The 22815-nt window shown below is 41.0% G+C and overlaps 1 protein-coding gene across 1 annotated transcript in view; it reads left to right on the forward strand.

Annotated features, from left to right (window-relative positions):
* Positions 1-22815, forward strand: part of htr2cl1 (5-hydroxytryptamine (serotonin) receptor 2C, G protein-coupled-like 1) — a 242005-nt gene that overhangs the window by 84519 nt on the left and 134671 nt on the right. The window contains exon 3 of the mRNA XM_037758286.1: positions 20254-20366. The gene's annotated coding sequence lies outside the window, so the exon portion shown is untranslated. The remainder of the gene's footprint in view (positions 1-20253; positions 20367-22815) is intronic.

Below are 22815 nucleotides of genomic sequence, written 5' to 3' on the forward strand. Positions count from 1 at the left end.
AGGTTCGTTTAATACATTTAAAAGCTCCAGAATCTTGTGGGAGGATTGTTTCATGTTTCCAAGGTCAAAAATAAAATCTCAAGGTCGTGTTTCAAAGGTTGCTCGAAATATAATCAAGAAATTCAATCTTATTTTGCCTGAGTTTGGAGGAAACTCAGAGACCATTCAACTTATCCCAGTTGACCACTGTTTTTTACGCTTTGTTGGCTCTTTGAGGGCAATAACCTGGTGATCAAATTAGAAATGTTTGAGGATAGCGAGGAGCTCCTGAATGCACCATTAGTTTGGATCTCTGTGCGGCTGAACAGTTTTATTTGTAGAAGAAACACATGTTCAACATTGAGATACTCTGAAGGACTCTCCTTCATGCAACACGTCCTCTGGCGGATCCAGCCTCTGAACTCATTCAAATATCATTTCAGTCATTTCATTTTGTGGCTCAAAGGATGGCAGTTTTGGTCTGTCGGTCCGTCTTTCACTTTGCTCCAGACTGAAATATCTCAGCAAGTAATGGATGGATTGCCATGAAATTTGGTGCAAATATTCGTGCCCCCCTGAGCTGTAACAACTTTGATGATCCTTGAACTTTTCATAATGGATGGTGAACATGGTCAACATTATATCTGCTGAACATCAACATGGCAAGGTTGTCATTGTGGTCATTAGGGCCATATTTACTTAGACAGCAGCTCATGATGCTGTCAGCTCCTGGTACCGATCTCTGCCCTAATGCCTTGCTCTCCCAGTTGACCTACACTGGAAACTGCACAGAGCCCTGGCTGTATGTGCTGTTGTAATTATAGAATTGCTGTGTTTCTTCTCTAATCTGCCAATCCAATCTATATGCAAAATCCGGTTTTAATTTAGTCACCAGAGCAAGCCTCATTGGTTTCATATAGACAACTCTGTGACTGTGGTTTAAGTCCTCAGGAAATGTGAGCTTTTTCTCTACATGCTGCATTATGTTGATCCTCTAGAACAGGAACCGTCATAAGGTTTGATTTGGCCCACCAGATGTATGTCAGGCAATCCCGACTGACTCTACTGTCTTTCAGAGGCTGTATCAGGCTAGAGTGAAGGTACCGGTATCATAGGAAACTAGGTAACCTAAGGAATCCATCGGTACCAACCATGTCATGGTAGCTTGTCAGGAAGGAGGCTAAATAACGCTCAGAAGTTAGGATAAATTCTGGCGAGGAAAAACTGGCATGGCCATTTTCACAGGGGTCCCTTGACCTCTGACCTCCAGATCAGTGAATGTAAATGGGTTCTATGGGTACCCACGAGTCTCCCCTTTACAGACATGTCCACTTTATGAGAATCACATGCAGTTTGGGGCAAAAACATGCAGTGTTTTGTATGCAGTATAAATGTCTTCATTTCGCTTTTTCTAAAATATTGTGTTTTATTTATAGTGTCCATAGTTATATTTCTGCACGCTGGGTTCCTTAAACAGTCTTGGAATTTCATAAATTGGGTATGACTGGAAATGAGCCCAATTGTATTCAGCAGGTGGGTTTTAACGGGCCAGCTGAGTAAAAGCTAAAAGAATATTCAATTCGGAGAACTTGGGATCCTGGTACCATTTTGCATCTTAAGAGCACATTAGGATAATGCTTTTGGCCCACCGTTAAGTTCCGGTTTCGGCCCACCAAGGGAAAAAGTTTGAGCACCCCTGATCTAGAATTATCAAAGCATTTGAGGTATGATTGCGTCACCCAAGAAGCACAAATGGATCAGGTCAAAGAAATTGAATCAGACAGTTCTCATCAAGTTTATTCTTCACAAAATGTCCTTATTAACTGGAAGACAATTAGCCCCAGAGAGCAAAGTGTGAACCCGTCTCTGTCTATGCCAGCATACGTTTTAGCAAATGGCGGATTGCCACTTCATTACTCATAGAAAACTCTCCAAATTGTGGACGCATTTTTACTCAATCATTGTGAACCTTCAGATGCAGGATAGAGAGATGTTTGTGTGAAGAGGAAAATAAGTGTTGTATTGTAAGAAACAAAGAGGTGCTGCATGGCAGAGTGCTACCGACTTATTAGACAAACTCAAAGACGTGTTGGTTCACAAGCACATCTTTGTTACAATGAGTCAGAGAAGAAATATGGCTGCGGAGAACTCTGAAATGAAACTACGTGATATGAGAGTATATAGCTGAGGCTGTGCATCGGTGATAAGATGAGAACGGGATGAGTCGTCACATAAAAAAACACATTTCATCCATTCCTTGAATTAAGCACGAACGCCATTATGTATATTATTTACTACTAGATTTTTCACTTGGACACAAAAGATGAACCACAGCTTCAAGCGCAACTGTTTGCTCGCTCGAGGGAAGCGGACAAGGTGACACGGGAAGATGCAGCGATAAACACAAAAGGACAGGCAATGTGGCGGAGAAATGACAGGGCAATCTTTAGGAGGAGGGAGATATCAGGCCCTACAGGAAGACGGAGGGGAACCGGAATGAATGGGCCAAACGGAGGGAGAGCGGGCCTGAGGAAGATTTAAGGACAGCAAGGGATTAATGGCAGAGAAAAGGCGTGCCAGAATTTGGAAAAGGGAAAATGAAAAGAAGGAGGAGGTGGAGAGATTTAGAGGTGTCAGGTGTATGAGAAAGCAACGCACAATTAATAAAAGGGTTCATGGATAAAAGGCTGAGGTGCAAGAAGGCGGAGGAGGGAAAGAAAAAATGGAGGGAAGAGGAGTGATTTAAGGATGTTTTTCAGACTTCTTGCCCACTCTTGTATCCAATCTCTACCCAAAGTATAGAAAGAGGGAGGAAGGCAGTGAAGAGGAGGGACAAAAATAAGGAAAATGGAGATTAGACAGAAGTAGGGATGTCACGATAACAGAAATTTAGGAGTTGATACCAATACCAGTGAAATTCCATGATTCTCGATACCCAATTTGATACCACGGTAAAAAACAAATGTCAAACAATAAATCTCAAGAACTTTAACATCCACTGCTTTATTACCGTTTACATACAGGTTTTTGTTAGGAAGTTAAACAGGTCATAATTCCCTCTATTATCTATTTTTATTTCTACTATAATTATATTTTACAAGATTACATTCGAACACATCTTGATAACGTCATGATTACCTTCACCCAATACTCATTCCTACACTACATTTTTACTGAATAGAGCCTGAACGCATCATAATGTAAATCAGTGGCACCTCCCGTGTTGAACTCAGCAGGAAGAGAGCTAGTTAACGTTAGCTGTTGGCAGCTGGTAAGCAGCGCAGTCCCGCACAGAGCTAACAGCTAACGTCAGGGGGCCCAGGCGTCCTGGAAAACCTGGAAAACAGTTGACCAATTTTCCAGTCATGAAAAACACATGGAAAATGAGAGAAAAATTATTATGTTGTCCTGGAAAATTATTTCAACACAGGCTGTAACTCTGAATAATTTGGGTTACATTATCCTTCAAATGTAAATGTAAAGTCCTGGGGAAATTTCTCTAGAAAAGAGTGTGAATCCTGAACGTTAACTAGCTCTCATCCTGACGAATTTCATCACAGATTTGTTGTTCACAGTGTAACACTATCAGGGAAAAACAGGGTTCATCGATAGTGAGTTTAGTGTGTCCCAAACACATTTTCTATCGTCACCGGGGCAACGAGACGTCGTTGGTATCAAGCCCTGACAGCACCTGTGGTACTGTAGAAAAAGGAGTCCTGTCGGCGTTTTCAAAATTTTGGCACTGACTTGGTAGAACCGAAGTATCGGTTCTTGTGACACCCCTAGACAGGACGAATACTTAGACTGGTATCTTACAGTACATACATGCATATGTTATACATCCATACAAAGAGAAAGGTAGAGAACTAGATGCTAAAATGGTTGAAGAAGCAAAAGCGAGGAGAGAGAATTAATTTCCCTCTACAACCCCTGAGGGAACAAAATAGAGCAAGTGAAGTCAAGAAGGGTGAAATGCAAGAGACCAAAAAAAAAGTAGAGGAATTAATTAATGTTGTAGTGGAAGAGAAATGGAAAAACTGAAACTCAAAAGTGTGGGTTGAATGATCTTGTGGTCTGGACAAATAATTCACTGAAGACAGTTTCAATTCATTTCCAAGACTTCAATCTTTATTTCCTGCGTGACCTTTCTTCAATATCTCTCTCTGTCTCTTTCATTCTCTTTTACACTCTAAACCTGCCTCTCTTGTTCATCTTTGCTTGATTAGATATAGCACACAAAGGATGGCGATGATAAAAGAGAAAAGAAGGAAGGCACTACTGTATGGTTACTTGTTGCTGCAGTCGTGCGATGTCCCCACTAGGATCATTAAAGTTGAAATGGACTGCTTGGTAGAGTTTGTGTCCCAACAACTTGTCTCTTGAATCGATGCGGTAGAGGATCATCAAGCCCTGTTTTCTGTCATGTTCCTCTTTAGAAACTGGTTTAATCTTCATCAACCATTAAACTGCCCGAACCTTAAGATACACAGCTCTTCTTCTTCTTCTAGTTGAACATAGTTTTAGTCAGGCCTTTCCCTCAGAAATGTTGACAAAAAAAGGCAGCGTTCTGTGATAATTCTATTTTTAAGAAAAACTAAGAAGAAGAAAATGTGTCTGGGAAGATGTGGGCAATATGGTCTCTCTGTTTTGCAGTGAGAACTGGATGCAAGAACTTGTTGATGGTTCAGGTTCAGTTTTTATATATCACAGCACAGTTTCCGTCAAGACTACAGTTCGCCATGAGATGTAAAATACTAATCTAATAATATTAAAACAAGCTCATTGCTGTTTGAAACAGATTCTCTGACAGCAGCCATGTGGGATGTCAAATTGTGGAACTGCTCCAACTGTACGACAGCTGATGGAAATTTTTGAAATGCCTGAAATCCATCTGATCATCAAACAGACAGACTGTTGATCATTAGGGGAATTAATCAGGCGTGCCCCCCCTTAAAAAGATTGTCAAATGACGGCCACCCTGGCAGGAAGTGGGCCTCTCCCACAGCTTGAAAAGCCACCCAGGATACCGATGTTTGTATCTAGCGTCAAACCAAAATTGAACATTGACTTATTTTATCGTGCTGTTATTTCATCATGGTTCGGTTAAAATAAGTAAGCTTGTTATGTATACTTTTGTTACGTAAATTATGTACTTCACTAACGCCATGTTACGTAAGTTAAATAAGAAAAGTATATGACACAAGTTTACTTATTTTAACCCAAACCGCAATATTTTCCAAAACCTAACCAAGTAGTTTTGTTGCCTAAACCTAAAGTTGTTTTGTTTCAATTCACAATATTAATGGGCGGCTCCATCTGCGTTCTGGAAACGCCCACTTTAGTGTTTTTAGAGGGGCTTGGGAAAATAGCATTTTGACACTAAAACATACGTACAAAATTTAAATGTTCAGATTTAAATACACGAGGAACACCACTGTGAAGCTACGGAATGATATAAAAACCTAAAAAAAAGATCAAATAAAGTTTCACTTTCACAACATGGTAGGTGCAGCTTGGCCCATCTGAAGCATTAGAATGGTGAAGATAACCACTGATAACGCCCATCCAATCGGTTGATAATACCATTGGAAACGGGTGCACCGGAATGCCATTTATAGTTTTGAAGTTGTTTCTTTGCTGCGTGTGGAGCTTTGCCGTGATTGTGTTTCTTTAACCAGGAAGAAACTTACAAACTGCAATCCTGCTCACCTTCACACAAATCAGAGGGTCTGGTTGCAAACATCTCATCATAATATATCATTTTGTGTTATTTGTCACCTGCACACACCCAGTCCTCATGTAGGAGACACATCTGAATCTCATAGAGCTCATTTGGTGAAAGAATGAAACATTCATAAAACGTTATATTGACCTCTGTGTTCTGCAGCAGCATTAATGCAAGACTGACATGTTGATCATTGTGACAAGGCTGCAGTGAATTATTCGGTCTGTCCCCATCCAATATAACCTCTGACTGTCTTTGTCTGTGCATCCTGTTGAGGATAAACAGGATTGTGTAGCTGCTGTATGTGTTCTGGATTCTGGAAGTCATCCCTCGATGCTTCTCCTAACTTCTCTTTCTTTCTTTTACACCCAATTTTCAACGCCAGCCTTTACGAAATCAAAGAGAAAGCTTTTTTTGTGTGTCTCTGAGCCACTGAATCAATGCATGAGCATCTATACAGCGCAGGGCCTGCCTGTCAAACAAAATGCCTCTTCTTCCTCTCTCTCTTTTGCATTTACAATCTTCCTCTCTGCTCGCTGCTCCCTTCTTCATTTCATTTTCTCTCACTCACACACTTGGACGTACACTCCCACATGTAGTACGCTTGAACGCACCCCCCTTCTGTCATCGACTGACTCACACAGGCACTTTGGACTTCATATTTATGCATGTCTAGGAATGCAATTTGAGTCACACAAACAATCGCGCACACACAGCTGGGTTAAAAGGTGGAACACGGGTCTGAGAGAATATTATCTGCATTGGTCAAGGCTCCAGCAGATTGGCACTAACTCTCACACACACACACATGCACTCACAGATGCTGGTTAAAAGGGTGTAACAGGCAGGTCTGACAGACAATATTATCTGCTTTGGTCAAGGCCCGGCGGCTTGACATGCAGAGACACACACAGGCACACACCCACACACACACACGCCGTCTCGCCACTAATGCGATGTGTTTTTTTCATTAGGACCCAGTCATTGGAGGCAATTACACGGGTCATCCTGGGTTTTAATGGAGAAATAATGGACTTAGAGGAAGGCAGAGAGAGATAGTGACAGTGAAGAGGGGAGGGCGGGGGGGGGGGGGCGGAGAGAGAAAAGATCGAGATAGAAGGAGAAAAAAGAGACTTCGATGAAGAGGAGAGGGGCGACAGTGAGAGAGAGGAATAATGGGCTGACATGAAATGTCTGTCACACTCTTGCTACATGCCAATCTAGAAGTGTCTGAGTGTTTGTTTCACACAACTTGAAGTTGAAGCAAACTGGTTCTCACTCTGAATGAACAGTTTCTATGTCTTTGAGTTCTCATGTGTTGTATAGGATTGTAGCAGTACACTGTATAATGTATACTAGGGACGGGAATTGTAAATTAGCTTAGGTTATAAATGCTATAGTGTGTGGCATTGGTTCATGCTACAGTATATACTGGGGCTGCAACTAACGTCTGTTTTCATTGTTGATTAATCTGTTGATTATTTTCTTTTTCTTCTTCTTAATGGATTAGTTGTTGGTCTATAAAATTTCAGAAAATGGTGAATAATGTTGATCAGTGTTTCCCAAAGCCAAAGGTGACGTCCTCAAATGTCTTGTTTTGTCCACAACTCAAAGATATACTGTCATAGAGGAGGAAAGAAACCAGAAAATATTCACATTTAAGAAGCTGGAATCAGAGAATTTAAACTTTGTTTTCTTAAAACAATATTCAAACCGATTAATTGATTATCAAATAGTTTGCGATTGATTTAATAGTTGACTATTAATCGTTGCAGCTCTACTATACAGTATACCTGTCCCTATTCAAATAAATATTGAAATAGATCAAATAAAATGTGCAGGAAGGTTTGACTTGGCTTATTGGCTGAAACATTTGTGCCTTTTGTTCTCTGGCATTGTAAATTCAAATGTACAACAAATGACTGCTCAGAGATTTTGAAAATACTTCGCAATACTTCAGTGAAAAACAACCTCTCTTAAAAGGAGCTTAAAAGGTATAACAGTACATGTATATCTTTATTCATATCACGATGAGGAACTTGTTCCACTGGTTAGTAAACCTGTGACAACACCGGTGTCACTGGACATTTTACAAGAATAGATGATAGTCAGTATCCGTAGAGCGCTTCCTTTGACTTTAATGTTGGATGGCGGTGTGTCTGGCCTCTCTGGTTGAGCTGTCCCTTTGGGGATGCTGGTGTCCACCTGGTGCCACTACGGCGCACACACCAGCCATCCTCCACATGGTGATTTCCACATTAACGTTATGGTCCCCTTACAGCATCGGGTTTAAATATGAAATTTTCCAAATAGGCACTTTTGCTTTTCAGTTTGACACCAAATCCTCCGCCATCGTCTTGTCAACTCTCTCTCGTCCCGTGTGTGAAAAATGAACTAAATGGGTTTTATTTCTGTACAAAAGCAAAACGTCGATGGAGGCGATGGGCAAGTAATGTATTGGTGTGTGCCCAAACACCGTGTAACACCGTGTAACACCGTGTGACATTGTGTAACACCGTGTAACAACATGTAACACAGGTAACACTGTATAACACCGGTAACACCGTGTAACACCGTGTAACACTGTGTGACATCGTGTAACACCGTGTAACAACATGTAACACAGGTAACACTGTGTAACAACGGTAACACTGTGTAACAACGGTAACACCGTGTAACACCGTGTAATGGTAGCAGCGGTAACAGAGGTAACACTGTGTAACACTGTGTAACACCGTGTGACACCGTGTGACACCGTGTGACACCGATAACACCGGTAACACCGGTATTCCTTTAATATTGATATTCAGTGCAGTGTTGTAGTACTGCAGATCGGTGTCGGTCTCCAGACAAAGACTCTGGATATTTTAAGACCGGTTAAGAGCACAACTGCAGGGATATTAACGAATTGCATCGTCTGATTTATTAGTTAACATCATTACTATGATTGCTCATAGAAAACAAAGGACAATTTTCACTCATACTCATCACCTTTGCAGTGCCTTGAGTCATTTGTCATGGTACACTATCTGTATACTGTATATACATACATATACAGTATATATGACAATAAAAGAGGTGAATGAAGAGGCATCTTCATATATGTTCTGTGGGTGTTGTTATGGGAATGTGAATCTTCAGATCATTTTTAGGAGTGCCTCAGTGGTGTTTAATGTTCCACATTTTATCCTAAGTATGTCATACAGGACTCACGCTGGTCTGGTCTTTGTCTTGACTCGGTCTTGTGCTGCCTTGGTTTTGGTCTTGACTTGGTCTCAACCCCTCAAAGTCTTGGTCTTGTCTTTATCTCGATACAGTCTGGTCTGGGTTGTGACTTGGTCTTGGTTTAGGTGGTCTTTCTTGACTACAACACTGATTTAGTGCTTGTGTATATCGAAGGTTTAGCCTCTATAAAGTTCCATGAAGCCAAGCCAGGCTAATTATGTATTATCCATTATGATGAATAGGTTAACTGATGTCTTTATTGACCTCACGTGCTCAGAGTAATCATTCATCTCTTTTTCCTGGAAGCCAAACGCGTTAGCGAGGGAACAGCCACTGTAGTTTTTTTGGTTACAAAAATGATAATCTCAACCTGAGCTGATCTTTTCCTGTTTAATACTCGGCCCAACATCAAAATGGAAGATCACACACACCAGCTTGTTTATTTTTCTTTATCTTCCATATATATAATCGACAGTTGGTTTTTATCCATACCTGCTATTTACTGCATCAGCTGAGCAACAACTACAGTAGATGTACAGTTAGAGACATGGACTCAAGTTTCCAAGTTTTGTGAATGAACATTATTTATAATGTCAAATTAATATTTCATATTCTATGTATATGGAGCCCATTATCTTCAGATTTCATAAAAATTCTAAACTTAAAGTATTACTTTATTAAACATTAGGAAGTAATTGGTTTAAAAAAACAGGCTTAAAACAAAATGATGGAATCTGATTTTAAAAATACAATTTGTGGCACAGACATTATATCTATTTTATAGTGATAAGTGATATATATGTATATACATATTTAGTTATTTATCACATGAAGTAGAAAAGCAGCAGCTCAGTTGCATTTTCTCCAGTTTTCTCTCCACCATGTTTCTACAGTAGCCCAGAACGGACAAACCAAACTCTGGCTCTAGAGAGGGACATTCACGTCTTCACGTTTTTGCGTTGGCCACCGTAGTTCTCCTACATGCTTGGCACTAGGGATGTCACGGGAACCGGTACTTCGGTACCAAGTCGATGCTAAAATTCTAAAAACGTGTCGGTTCTCGTTTTCTACAGTACCGACGGTACCGTACAATGCCTGCAAGTTAACACCTGCCAAGCGCCAAATATGGCTGCTTCTGTCCTCTGCTCTCTGTCGGAGATTGACACACACACACACACACACACACACACACACACAACAGCGCCATCCAGCAGCGAGATCAAGAGATGCAGAGATCCTCCATGTTGGAGAAGAGGATTCACTCGTGAGGGAAAAAACTGAACTGAACTGAACAAACTGAATAACTATCTTTTGTTGCTTATTGCTAAATCTCTGAAAAGTGGTATTTTGTTTTTTATTGAACTCTGGACTCTGTATTTCCGGTGAATGTTATTGAGACTTGCATTTGATTAACTTACACTTAACTCCCCAGATCCACTTAGTTTGAACCGATCCAACAGCATCCAATCACGTTATGTTATTGAGCACCAGTTGGATCCAGTTACTCTGCTGCTAAAATCACATTACATCTGGTGAAGAGCAGATATGGCTTGTTTAGGACTCGAGACCTGAGTTGGGACTTGAGTCACAGACTTGAGACTTACTTGTGACTTGCAAAAAAATGACTTGGTCCCACCTCTGGTAGTCTTAACCCAGTGAAATGTCACCATTTCAGTGAATTTAAACTACTGATATATATATATAGACACATGTACACATTACATGTGATTTATTGTTTTTTTTGTTTTTTTTACTGTGGTATCGAATTTGGTATTGAGAATTGTGGAAATTCACTTGTATTGGTATCGACTACTAGATTTCTGGTATTGTGACATCCCTACTTGGCACACAGGAGAAGTTTCAGTTGGTTGCAATCTGCAACCTCACGGCTAGATGGCACCAAATCGTACACACTGCTCCTTTAAGGGAGGCATTTTCTGCTTATTTGTCGATCATTGCTGAAAATGTTTCTTTATAAAATTGATTGTATATTTACAGTGAACGAATATTGACTTTGATATGTAATATTGTTATATTCCAGGCAGGATAATCAGTCCCATGTCAAAAGTTGAATAGGCAGTGGATGTTTGCACCAACTGTTACTCACCATTCAACCAAGCTGTCAGCTCAACTGATTCTACACTGAGTTGTGTTTCTCACACAAACTGTTCCTTATTCAGATCGGGTATGATATGTCATCAGTGATGGACTGTTCTCAGATCAGAAATGACCAGGTCGCCAAGACTTTAAAAGTGTATGAATGTAATTGCTCGTATTGGCACCAGAAGTGGCAGGTCGTTAGCTGTGAGGACTTGCTCAGTCACTAATGAAGCCCCTACTATGGATTTCCTTAAGTGCTTCATATTTATGTGCTTGTAAAGACCGGAGTGGTTTTGCTTACTCACCTTTTTCCTTAAAGCTGTTTAAATCATGACTTAGCATTTCACTGATCGCTCAAACGGCTTGAGCCGCTCGCTGAAATTGATCCGTTTGGTGATTTAAGTGAACGACTTCAACACAACATCTGATCAGGTGGAAGTATAAATCGAGACGAAGCATTTTGATGATAATTAAAGCAAAAAGGGGATGTCCGGTATTGATTTATTATATGTATATGTTTTCATTTTGCCACTACTACTCTTGGATGTATTTTTCTTTTTGCTGCATTTGAGCTTCTCATCAGGAAACGCTGATCTTATGGGTTAACTGGGATGTCAGTATTGATTGCCAATAAGGCAGGGAATATTCCCTCTCCCATGTGTGTGTGTTCGTGTGTGTGTGTGTGTGTGTGTGTGTGTGTGTGTTGTTTTTGTGTATGTAAATAGTATTGATTGTGCATTAATGCCTTAAACCATTTAGAGAGAAGAGATCCCTGAAGAGAGAGCGTGCAATCAGCAGAAAGCTACTTGAGTGGAATGAAGTGTTTCCATCAGTGCTGTGTGTGTGTGTGTTTTTGTACAGCTATCTTTGTGAGGACCAGTTTGAGATTTAGACCTTCAGAGTGAAGACATTTTTGGAAAGTGAGGACATTTTGGCCGGTCCTCACCTTCGGACAGACCTTCAAAGGCTTTTTTGAGGGTTCAAACTTGGTTTTATGTCCAGGTTAGAATTAGGTTTATGGTAGGGTATAAGGGTTGGGGTCAGGCATTTAGTCGTGATGGTTAGGGTAAGGGGCTAGGGAATGCATATTGTCAACGAGTGTCCTCGCAAAGATAATAGAAGTACGCAGCTCTGTGTGTGTGTGTGTGTGTGTGTGTGTGTGTGTGTGGGAGAGAGAGAGAGCGAGCTACGGAGACTATTTATTTGTGTATCTAACGCTGTGTCTTTGTAAAAAACAAAGAAAAAGAAGACGATATCCTTTTGGTCCAAGTATATGATCAGTGAAAATATATTCCTATTTCCTCTATGTGTGTGTGTGTGTCTTAAGGTAGGTGTGTGTGTGTGTGTGTTTGGGTCCCATCTGTTTTTCAGCCTCTCCATCTCCTCTAGTCTATCTGCTCTTGGTTACAATCTATCTTCCTTCCCATCTGATGTTGCAGCATATCACTACAAAATCTACCAAACTGCATTTCTTTTCTCTCCTTTCTTTTCTTTTCTCTCCTTCCTCTACTTGTTACGTCTCATGTATTCCTCTTCCACTGTATCCACTCTCTGCAATGCCGCAGTCTGTGTCACATCCAACATTTTCATTACGATGCTTTGTCAGATGCACTCGAACTCTTGTCATCACTTCTGTTGCACATGTTGTGAATGGCTGTAACACTTGCGAGTGGCTCTATACTGCACAACATGACTGCATTGTTTGATTTAATTGCTTCTGCTGTCAGAGAGGTGTTACCTCGAGATGTAATTACGTACAAACATTCCCCTGTGACGCCTGGATGGTTTAATATCTCTCACAATCTGTTGCATCTTTAACACTACTGATGCTATTTTTGTAGAGTGGAAGCTCTATGTCAGTCTGGTGGTTGGTCCTACACTTTGCTTTAGATCGAAATATCTTAACAACTATTGGATGGATTGTCATGAAATTTTGTGCAGACGTTCATGGTCCACATCCTAATTACTGTGATGATCCCATGACCTTTCCTCTGGCGCCACCATGAGGAATGCATTTGTGAGAAGAAAGGTGCGCTTCAACCGTTTCACAAGGAATAGTAGTCCTGTCTGGTGCTCACAGAATCGGGCGATCTTGTAACAATAGAGACTTCAGAGAGCCAGTCTTTGGACTAGAGCACTAGAGCACACAGATTTAAGGCAATCAACTTTGTTAAAGACTAATGTTTCGACGCCAACTGCGTCTTCATCAGAGATGATAACTTTTGTGGTTTTGAGTGAAATGTCTCAACAGTGATCGGATGGATTGCCATTGCAAATCATCTTTCGCCATCATGAGGTCAAAACTTTAGTTTGTCCGATACTTTAATTTATGACCAAATACTAGCAAATTAATGTCATCCTAAAATGCCTCACCTGTAATTTGTGTTTAGGGCTAATTTGCTAAACTAAGATGGTGAACATGGTAACCATTATACCTGCTAAACATCGGCATGTTAGCATTGTTATTGAGAGCATGTTAGCATGTTAGCATGCTGACGTTAGCATTTAGCTGTGCCTCAGTCCAGCCTCACAGAGGCTCTATAATGGCTGTAGACTCATTCATACAGAATGTGAAGCAAATTTTAGACATAGTGTGATTGCATACAAAGTCAAAGGCAAGAGAGAACAGAGACTGTAGGAACATAACAGAGAGAAGTGGAGTTTCTGTTCAATCAGAGGCTGAGCTGGACACAAACACAAACTCCCAGACAAACAGTCGGTGCTTCATTGCAATGTCAGTAAAATCACTATATTGGCTGCAACCCGGTCTCCTACAGAATTAAGTTCCCATACAACTAAGGAACATTCTCAATTAGGTTTCAAGGGGAAACATATTTTCTCCCAGATTGCGGTTGCAGTCGTTTTAAACACTTTTAAACACTTTTAAACACGTGGTTAATGTTGTAAATTGAAACAAAACAAAACAAAAAAGAAAACGCAACAAAATGACTTAATTGGGTTTTGGCAACAAAACTACTGGGTTCGGTTTCGTATAAAAAACATCTTAATTTGGCTTAAAATGACGCGATTCACACAGGACATGAAGTGCGGTCTCCTAGGAGACAGTCCGGTGTTAGTTTGACCCATCCACCACCCCTCCTTCCTTTTTAGGAGACAGGGCTGAATGGCTGTGTACCTGGATAAAGCTTGTTCTGATTAACTGATCAAGTCAAGTGACAAATATCACTGATCTAGCATAATATATGATTGTAGGATAGTGATGGAGATATCTTGATGTCTAGATAGAATGTTAGTAGGTTAAAATAGGCAGAGCTATGTATAAAGTGTACAAGAATGTATGACTGGATTGATGGATTAAAAAATGTGTAGCCTTATCACATCTACTCCTCTGTCCTCAGAGTCCTCCTGGTTTGAATAATTGACTCTACTAGTTCAGGCTCTTAGGCTTAGGCTCTTTAATCCACTTACTTAGCAGGGAAAACTTTCAGGGCGGCCCTCTCTTAGTCGATTAGTGTTTTTGGTCTTAGTCAACTAAGATTTATTTCGTTGATTAGTCGTTTTTCAAGCTGAATGACTTATTTCCAAGAAACTTATGATTATCTGGTAAACACCAGATTTAAAGTGGTGCTTTTGTGATATTCTTTGTGGAGAAACTCAGTTTCACAGATCTGTTGATTAAAGCTTCAGTAGGCAGTATATTTTTGGCATCATTGGGCAAAAATCCCATAATAACCTTTCAGCATATTGTAATTCAAGTGTTCTGAGAGAAAACTAGACTTCTACTCCTCCTCATGGCTCTGTTTTCAGGCTTTAGAACATCTAGCCTGTGACTGGAGAATTCATTGAGAGAGCGTTCCTATTGGCTGTGCTCCAGTCATGTGACCGGAACTTGGCATTCCTTCACCAGATTTCACAATGGCGGTGGCGTCACAAACTTTCCCATTTTATATCGAAACAGTACACAACAAGATGATTCTGAGAACACGTGAGGAGAGAAATAGACATTAATGTAACAGAATATTGATTCATATTTGATCAGCACTGCCTAGTTTGACCGTGAGATCTTGCAGATGCCGTTAGGAGCACTGGAGGACACCGGAGGACACCAAAGGACATCGGAGGACACAGACACACGTGATTTTTTTCAGGTTACCTGTTTCATGAGCTACTGTCACGATATAGCAACCGCTTTATAAAAATAACTTTTTTTAATCATATTTGCTCCAATCTCGCCTACTTCAGCTTTAAATCAACCCGATCGATTAGTTGACGAAATAGTACGAGTGTTAGTCGACTAAGAATCTCTTTGGTCAAGGACGGCCCTAAACATTTTTCCCAGACAGACACTATACTTGACTTCTGATGTAAGAAAACACATGACAAGTACAGTACATGTTTAACCTCATAAATTCACCGAAAGCCACTGAATTTAGAAGATATCTACAATGATATTTGCTCAGGTACACACACAGATGCAAGTTAGTTCCTCTTTAGTCACGAGAATGTAAAGACAGAATATCGAAACACTACATTAAAAGGACTGCACCCACCAACACATGAATGCACCACACTGCCAGGCTTTTCAATTCAGTCACATAGCTTTCATTACAACACAGTGATAAGGTAACCTTGAGGGAGAAGCAAATGCCATTTAAATGTTCATCGTAACGGATTACCTTTCCACGAGTTTTAAGTATCTGCCAGTTGATTTTGTTTTGAAATAAAAAAGGGAACCAACAGATGATGCGATGCAAGTATGCAAAATGTTTATGAAAGATGCAAAAACACCAGCATGCTCCTTTAACTTCTTGAAAGCCATATGCAGAACTAAAGTTATCCATTATGCATCTAATTCAACCTCAAAACTGAACTCAGGTTTCTATAATTCAATAATGTCATATATTACATAAATCAAATTATTTTTTTCCGAATTGGTACTTCGGCTGCAGGCCAAGTGTTTACTCCACCAGAAGTGTTTAGTTTTGACTTCAGACTAATTACATCTCAATAGTTTTCAAAAACAAAATTAAATCAAGTTAGATAATTTACAGATTGAGCGCTTTCTACCCTTGAAGCGGTTACATCAGAGGCAGCTGAGTGTTTCTTTTTGAGATCTTATGTAAGAACTCTGAAGGCGTCAAAGCTTTTTAAAGATGGAGGGAGAGCACACAGTGTTTATTGTTTATTATTGTTTCAAATGAGCTTTTTGATTGGTTCAAGGCACGCTCCATTTCCAAAAAGCACAGCCTTGCCAGCTCTGGCACTGGGGATCTAATTAGCGAATTAGCAAACTTTATTGGTTTCTGTTGTTCTTTTTTCATATACATTTGGAGTAAACTTTTCAGTGCCCAGGCGTGTTACTCTGTGGATGTTAAGTAGGGTGTTTTCACAGATAAATAAGGGTTAAAAGTTTAAATGGTACTTTTATACGGAGAACTGCTCCACTGCACATGAATGTGAGAGTGTCACAGCAATATATTAGATTCCTGCTCCCCGCTGCTGTGGCTTTGACCCTTGTACTCCTGATTGTAGCTGCATGTGATGGTGGTATCTCGTGATAATAGTGCAGGACCAAGGTGGCCGGCCTGGGGGATCTCAGATGGACTCAGGTTCAGTGTTGTCTTCTAGAATTAACTGAAAAAAAGAGAGAAAGAGGGGAGGCAGGAGAGAGGATCAATATATGTTGTTTTGTTGAAGTCAATACAAGCATAGAGTTTTCCAGCTATATGGGACACACATGAATGAACACACTCCCAACTAGGACCAACTCAGCTTTGGGTTTCCTTTACTTTTTTTTCTCTTTAAATAATGAGAAGGATGTGTTTTCTCTGCTTATTGAATTCTTTGTTCAGACAGGCATGCACACAGTGACGTGAGAGGTATTTTAGAATACCATTTAAAAGGTACAAATTATCCCACTGGATAACATTACAAAACAACAAAATCTAAAAACAACTACCAAACCAAAAACGATTTAAGCTTTCTGAAGCTGTTAAAGGTTTTATATTAGCCATGCAAGTACATTGGATCCAGGGATGGCAATGTTTGTCTGTCACTTGGTCCAGACTGAAATCTCAACAACTATTGGATGGGTTGCCATGACATTTGGTATAGACATTTATGTTCCTGTCAGGATGAAATCTAATAACTTTGGTGAGCATACTGATGTTAGCATCTAGCTCAAACTGTTCCTAAGTACAGCCTCACAGAACTGCTATCATGGCTGTAGAATCTTGTGAATGCTAAACCTGCACAAATGAGACAAACATAGAAACCGTATAATTCTCAAAGCACCCGCAAAGGATGAAATGCACACTTAACTGCGCTGCCAAGCAAATAGTGTTTCAGTGCTCCTGTTCTATCTGCACTTATTTAAAATAGGTTTTCAAATTGCACATCAATCAATCAATCAGCTGCAAAACTTTATGGCCCTGTTTGTGCTATTACATCATTAGTGCAATATCTTTTATGAATTGGACCTATTTTGATAATCGTTGATGTAGTAAAAATGGCAGAAAAGCTGTTTTCAGCATCTCAAATAAGGAGATTTCCTGTTTTATACCATATTGAACTGAATATCTTTGTGTTTTGTACTGACAAAACAAGACATCACCTTGGACTTATTTTTCAATATTTTCTGATATTGTGTAGACTAAACGATTAATCTACAAAATACTTGGCAATTTATTGATAATGAAAATAATCGTTAGTTGCAGCCCTACTATCAGTGGCCGCAATCCATTCTTTGTGAATTCGCCCTTCAGTCTTGTTACATCATAAACAAAGTAAAACAGGTCTACGGTCTCTATTAAAATCAGTTCACGGTCTTTCTGCTATTTTTCTTTTACATGAGCCTTTAAAGGGACTATTTGTAACTTTCAGAAGTGCTTGTTAACAGCCTGTGGCCGTGAAGTCAACGAAAGTCAGCGTCGGGCTCGAGCTTGCTCGCTCTACATAGACATGAACGAGCACAATATAAATCACATTATCACTCTATATTTCAGCTGCTTGGCAGTAATGTTAGCTGACCAGACGAAGGTCTCTCCATGAATCAATGCTGATCCTAGTGTTGGCTTTTCCTGCTGGCTGAAGCAGGAAGAGAAACGTTATTGTCTCCGAGCGCGCCCGCAGGGAGACACCGGCATCCAGTCGGGGACGGTAACGTTTCTCTTCCTGCTTCAGCCCCGCTGATAACGTTTCTCGCTGCGGAGCCCCGTCACTTCACAAGACAGGGGAAACCTCTGTTGGTCTGGAGGAGCTGCAGCAGTTATTTCTGCACAAACGTCCACTGAACATTCACTAGATATTCTCAGAGCTAAACTAACTCTTCTGCAGTGGGGAGTGAGCGCGCGTTCACGTCTAGAGGTGGAGCGAGACAGCGAGAACGCGCGCGGTGTGTGAGTGAAGGCAGTCGGGCAGCGGAGGAGTGACTCCGGCCACACGCAAGCGCGCATATGCAAGCGCGCATGTGTCCCGACCCGGTACATTTAGAAACTTAAAAAGTTACAAACAGTCCCTTTAAGGCTATAAAAACATTGTGTCCACCACACAATGTGTCCAACTATTGCTGCAGAGTCTTATTATAGATTGTTGACAGACAGCCGACCATTGAGACCAGTGAAAACCATTTTTGAAATCAACACTGTCAAAAGTTAGAATATGTCCAATACAGATTTAGATTACATATGTATAAATACAATACATGTAATATATCAATTCAATATAGAGACATTATGTTTACATATTCTCTGATTCACTTTGAAATGAATGGTGTGTGTAAATGCATCATTAATATTTAAATTTGTGTCCTTTTGAAGACATCAACTTTACAGTGAAATGAACTGCTGACCAGACTAACAAAGATGCTCTGCATAGACAATAAAGTTTGTGAGGCGACATGTTTGGGATGGATTGCTTCCTCTTAGATGCTTCCATTTCTTACTTTGAGTGTCAGGTGATTGGCCATAAGTGGAGTGTGAAATAACAAGCACACTCATAAGAAAACATTCAACTCAGGGATAATGAAGTAACAATAAAAGCAGCACTTTGACAAAACCAAATGAAGGCTTCAGGTTGACTGTGATGGACGGTGTGTGGAGGCTGTTTATCATACTGAACAAGAATGGATGCTTGTGAATATATTCTTCTGAAGGGAAGAAAATGAGCTGTAAATGTAGAGGAGGGGGTCATTTACACTATTGAGAACAGCACATTTACACTATTGAGAACAGCACAGGCCCAGCCTGATCCATTTAACCCTGACAGCCAATAAAACGCTTCAACCAGAACCTCGCAAAACGGCTTTGATACAACGGCTCCGATACCACTTTACGGCAGCGTGATGCTAACCTCTCGTCACCACCTTTCGGGTCCTCAGGCTCCACCTCCCTGACGGTGTGGGCGAGACGGGCCGTTGGTGCGCCCGTCCCCGCGGGGCGGGGATCCCACCTCAGCCGGCGTGCACCGGCCCTCACTTTCATTGCGCCATTGGATTTTGCTTGCACACCATGACTCGCACCCCATGACTCCTTCATCCGTGTTTCAAGACGGGTCGGGTGGGTTGCCGACATCGGCGCAGACCCCTGGCCCCTTTTTACGTGGGGCGAGAACCCGATCTGGCGGGGAGAGAGGGCGCAGCGAGTCCTTGGTCCCCAGTGCGGCGAGGTCCGGGCGGGGATTCTGTTTATTAATTCATTCATTTCATCTTCAACCGCATATCCGGGGTCGGGTCACGGGGGCAACAGCTCAAGCAGAGGACCCCAAACTTCCCTTTCTGTATTCTGTATAAAATGCCTTATTAGAAAAAAAGACACAAGTGGAACATTGAAGATATATTTTTTGAAAGTTCTGCAAAGGAGATAAAAGACCTATGGTCATAAAGATGGTTAAAGGGAGTTCTACCTCTATTAAACCAAACCCCAAAGGTTGAGTCCATAGAAGAGGGTACAAATAAAGGATTAGAAGTGGGAGAGAGCATGGAGGCTCTTCCTCAGTTCAGTCCAGATGTTTATAGAATTAACGACTGTTGGGTTAAAGGTCAAATTTGTAGCAGCTAAGGGAAGTGGAGAACAAAGTCCTTATTGTAATATTGGTTCTGTTTGTTCACCACTCATGCTCATGGTTTGCAGGGGAAAAGCTGACAGGACTAAAGTGTGGATATTTGTGATTTAACAAAACTAGACACTTAATATTAGCTTACTAGCATACCACAACACATCTGGATACATACTCAGTGAAACTCAAGAGCTCTTTCTCTGTTTCAGACTAAACATCACACGTCAGATGGTGAGCACCTCAAGTCTGAATAAAGTCCCAACAACGCGCACGTGAATGCAACAAAACACTAAAGCCTGTTTCACTTGAAGATCAAGCAAGGGTGAGTACACAGTTACACACAGAGACACACAGTTATACACAAAGACACACAGTTACACACAGTTACACACAGTTACACACAGTTATACACAGTTACACACAGTTACACACAGTTATACACAATTATATACAGTTACACACAGTTACACACAGTTACACACAGTTATACACAGTTACACACAGTTACACACAGTTATACACAATTATATACAGTTACACACAGTTACACACAGTTATACACAGTTATACACAGTTACACACAGTTATACACAGTTACACACAGTTACACACAGTTACACACAGTTATACACAATTATATACAGTTATACACACACAGTTACACACACACAGCTTCACCTTTTGAGGTAAAATTAGATTCAGTTGTTTGTAAGCATGCCGTGTAAACTGTGTTCTAACAGACACACACACACACACATATTGTATTCAGCAGCACTCCTCCTCTCAGACGAGGACACACAGTCCCGTGTCAGTGAGCTGCTCCTGAGGGCTCCGAGCTGCTGTGGGCATGTTTAGTGTTGAATTCAGACGAGGAACATCAGCATTCAGTGTTGTGTAGCACCAACTCTCACTGAGCACCAAAACTCCTACATGAGGGCACGCACACGCACACACACACACACACACACACACACACACACACACAGAAACACACCCAGAAACACACCCAGGCAGACATACAGTATATGTACAATACACTCCTCCTCTCACACACACACACCTAGATGTCCTAATTGTCCCCCAGCGGAGGGGATGCTTGATTTTGCCTCTATTCCTCCGTCTTTTTCACCTCTGTCTCCTCTCAATGTATCGCTGCATCCGCTGGTGTCTATTTAAGGGGATTGCCCCACGCACACAAACACACACACTCTTACTTACTCTTTCCTTTCTCTCTATGTCTCTCTCTCTCTCTCTCTCTCTGTCTCTCACTGAAAGTTGCAGCATCCGACCAACTTCAACGACTTCACATTATTGGGCTCAGTAGTTTGTTCTCCTGTGTGCTAGTTAGCAAAGTGGTGTCTGCTGATATTTGATAAGTGAGAGTTCACTGCATTTTCTCACGGCCCACTCACTGACATTTTGGGTGGACTGGTCTGACACTCACAAATACACACACACACACACACACACACACACACGCACACACACACGTTTGTATTGCTGTACTTGTGGGGACCCTGACCTTGCATAGTACATGTGAGGTAAGAAAGAAGCACAGTGAAATGTAGGTGTTGCTGGAAGCTCAGTGATGTAGTGACTAGTCAGGCAGGTTGATTGAGGTTGAGGTGGAAGGATCATGGAAACGTCACGCAGGAGGTCACTGTTCGTTTCCCATCCCCCACCGATAGTCAATGTTGGTTTCTTTTAAACATGACTGCAGTCTTTTACTAACCTTCTTATTGTAACTATGACAACAAAGACCCCCTAATAAATTAGCAAACCCTGTTCCTTCTCTAAACCTAACCATGCTGTTTTTGTGGCTAAACCATAGATTGTATCAAAGGTAGACGTAGTCTCTGTGACGTCACCCACAGGTTTCTGAAGAGCGGTGGTGAAGCTCAAAGTGCACGGCTTCGGCCGTCGCCATCTTGGCAGAGTCAACATGTTCTCATCCCGACTCGTCACACACTGCCGCCTTGTCACTTGGCAACAAAACCTCTTTGTTAGGTTTAGGAAAAAACGACATGGTTGGACTTAAAACTGCTATGTTTGTAAAGTGAAAAGGAAACTGAGCGTTGTTAAGATGGGACATGAACAAACAGCTGATTGTAACGTGAAAGTGAATTTTAACAGATGGGACTCGAACAGCGGTCTCCTGGATGAAAGCCTTGTGTTTGCTGCAGTTTACAGCTGCAGTTCTCTGGTATGTTCTTGGATCATTGAAGCCACAGCAGACTGAGGAGGGCTTGAAATGCATTCGTTAAATCTAGTGCTGTCAATCGATTCAAATATTTAATCGCGATTAATTGAAAATTAATCACACATTTTTTATCTGTTCAAAATGTACGTTAAAGGGAGATTAGTCAAGTATTTAATACTCTTATCAACATGGGAGTGGACAAATATGCTGCTTTATGCAAATGTATGTATATATTTAGAATTGTAAATCAATTAACAACACAAAACAATGACAGATATTGTCCAGAAACCCTCACAGGTCAGTACCTGTGAGGGTTTCTGATTATCATAAAGTGGGCATGTCTGTAAAGGGGAGACTCGTGGGTACCCATAGAACCCATTTACATTCACATATCTGGAGGTCAGAGGTCAAGGGACCCCTTTGAAAATGACCATGACAGCTTTTCCTCACCAAAATTTAGCGCAAGTTTGTAGTGTTACTTTGGCCCCCTTCATGACAAGCTAATATGACATGTTTGGTACCAATGGATTCATCAGGTTTAGTCTAGTTTCATATTATACCAGGATCTTCA

This window comes from Sebastes umbrosus, chromosome 22, assembly GCF_015220745.1.
Source record: "Sebastes umbrosus isolate fSebUmb1 chromosome 22, fSebUmb1.pri, whole genome shotgun sequence".
Taxonomy (NCBI): domain Eukaryota; kingdom Metazoa; phylum Chordata; class Actinopteri; order Perciformes; family Sebastidae; genus Sebastes; species Sebastes umbrosus.